This window comes from Gymnodraco acuticeps, unplaced genomic scaffold, assembly GCF_902827175.1.
Source record: "Gymnodraco acuticeps unplaced genomic scaffold, fGymAcu1.1, whole genome shotgun sequence".
In the NCBI taxonomy this organism is placed as follows: Eukaryota; Metazoa; Chordata; class Actinopteri; order Perciformes; family Bathydraconidae; genus Gymnodraco; species Gymnodraco acuticeps.
The window spans coordinates 109,401-112,499 of NW_022992022.1; positions in this window are offsets into that span (position 1 = coordinate 109,401).

Consider the following 3,099-nt stretch of genomic DNA (forward strand, 5'->3'; position numbering starts at 1 on the left):
GATTTTCTTTTTCTTTATGGATATTTTACAAATCACTCCACTTTCAAACTGTATTCTTGTTTATTAATAACAACTTTTTTGTACTGTCAGTATTTTATACCTGTTTTTCACCTATTCTCTTAGTTTTGTATAACTATAATGATCATATAAAGGTGTGCCTTTACCTCACTGAGCTGAGGTAATCAGAGCCGCTCAGTCTTTCAGGAGAGAGCTCTCTAAAGCTCTCCCCCCGCGGCCGCTTACAATGTAAATTCCAATGTTAATAAAAGCACACAGAAGCTGTGTACGTTTTTTGGGAGTTTGATTTATTTTAAATGAATACAAATACAAAATTAAAACCTATAATTGCACACTAAAACCATTATTTCAAAAACAGAACAATTTCACATAAACCTCTGGTTTTTACTGGGACTGGGGCAGTTCAACTTCATTCTGGGGGGGGGGTGGGTGTGCCATAGTTTATGGGCGCTGTACGCAATATAGGCGTAGTTCTGTTAGTATAAGACAATAAGATGTACTTTGTTGATCCAAAATCGGGAAATTGTGTTGTTATGAAATGTATGGGTTGATGCGCCCTTAGCATTCGCCTATACTGCCTATGCCGAGGGCCGGCCCTGGCTGTAACCAAGCGGCAAACTGTGGGGTTCTTATTATACATCCATGGGTAGAGCCGGTAAGCCAATACGGAAGTGCCATACACTGCAGTTCATATATTGGCCGATAGGCGATGGCTGCAGAAAGGAGCAATTTCCATAGACCCCCATGTTAAAATGCCCAACTTTACAGCAGAAAAAAACATGTTTCTACCCCTGGCTCCATACATTTTTATTATCGATATAGTTAGATTCCACCTTCGTGATTATGGATCTGTGAGTGAATTGTTTTCTAACGCGACCCTTTTATTTATATTAAGTCTTAAAGTTTGTGCATAAATTAGGGCGTGGTCACATTGAGTGACGGCTCTGTCAAGTGCCTGCCGCTGTTAGCTTCTTGTCTCTCTGCTACCTGCTCCGTGAAGCTAGCTACAGGGACTCTGCCTGCTCAGCTCATCCAGGAAACACAACTTGTAGCCGGCCGTGGTTGTTTGTTCTTCATGCTTATATATCGGACTATTGTCACTCGCTCTGCGGTTAAAACAGACGGTGCATGAATGCGGTTTTGCGGTAAGTTAAATTCTAGTGCTTTATTTATGTGTTAATGATTTGAATCAGCTACGTAATGAATGGTAAGGCTTGGGTTAGCATGTAAGCTAGTGGTAGCTACATCGGTGCTAACGATTGTAATCGTAGCCTCCAAGTTAAAATCATAGACTGTATATATAAAGGTTAAAACGAAATAGACAAGTGTTAAGTGGGATAATACTGTTGAACAAACGGCTTCTGTTTGAGGTTGATAAAATAAGGTTACATCCTTGTAACTTAGAGATATTTTATTATGTAGGTAGAACTGTATGCATCTAAGGTTAATTTAAATTGGCTATGCTCAAGTATGTAGACAAGCTAATGTCGAAGTAGTGTATGTGAAATCAACCTCACAATAAGATGTGTGTATATTACAATTATTAATGTCATATTTCAAGATGATTACTTAGATATTACAATATGGTTGGTTGAGCTGGAGTTCATTATTGAGCTTACACGTTAACGTCACAGTCATCTGAAGAACGAACCCAAACCTTGTTGTTTTTATTAATTGCATTACCAAATGGGTATCAAATAAACAGTAAGCATTGGTAACACAACTTCCAAAGTTACAGTAAAATAAAAAGGCCCCTGACTCGGACAATACACAATCCAACATGTTCAACAGAAGAGAATCAGTTATATTGTTTGTACACATGGTACTTTACATATATATATCTGTTTGTTTAAGGTGTCCAGGTGATGCAGACAGGCTGGACCAGAGAGTGAAAGACAGGACTGGACTCCTCACAGCAGTGAACTTCAGCACAGGTACAAAGACTCTTTTTTCATACTGTACAAAGAATCAAGAAAGATATTGGTTTAAATGAATGAAGTATTGACTTGAATACGCTGATATACATTCCATTAAACAATACTAAATACTAGATCACCTACACATCAGTTAAGTTGAGGGTTTTTTCCATGCAAAAAGTTACATTTAGATGATAACAAGCAATATGACTGTCAGCTTTCTAATTTAATGTATTGAAGGCAAATATATTTAACACATAGTGAGAACTATAGGTTACTTGCGTAACCCCAGTTCTCAGAGTAACATGAAGTGAGATGTCTCACTATGGGATGCGCCTCATCGCGGAGCAAACAGAAGCATCAATCTCATTACGCCAATCCTGATTGGCTGGAGATCTTGACGTCAGCGTCAGGGAAATCACCCCCTATAAGTAGCTTGCGCCACAACGCATGCGCCATTCAAAATAAGCACCTCTTCTCGCTTCACCATAGCAAGGAGGGCCGTCTGGTGAGACATCTCACTTCATGTTACTCTGAGAACTGGGGTTACGCAAGTAACCTATAGTTCTCATTCATAACACTCCGTTCGATGTCTCACTATGGGAAATTGTAGCTCCCGTATTGCCAGACGAGCTTATCTCGAAAATCACCAAACCAACCAGAACTTAACAGGTAGAGCTCTGACTCAACCAGGTGCCCAGCACTGCTTGAGGAGGCAGACAAAAGTGAGCGGCGAGGACCAGCTCGCCGCTGCACCAATATCTTTGATGGGAGACATCCTGGACAGAGTCCAGAATGCAGCCAGACTCTGAGTCGAAAGAGCTCGCGGACCCGAGGGTGCCTGCGAACTCTGACTCGTATGAGCCCCAAAGCAATTGCTTCCACAGACCAGTGGGAGAGCCGTTGCTTAGTAACAGGCTTGCCCTTATAAGGGTTAGCCCAGGACACAAGGGGTTGGTCATTATGACAAAGCACCCTTGATCTGTCCCTGTACGTGCGTGAAGCACGGGCTGGACACGGCAAATCCGGCCGCTGTTCCCCGGAGGAATACAGTGGCGGGGGGGATGCCTTAATGTCAAATGTGGTACCCGAACCGACCGCCTTAAGATAAAGGCAGGGTCAGGCTTCAACCACACTCTGTTTGCCCTGGGGCAAACTGAGTGCA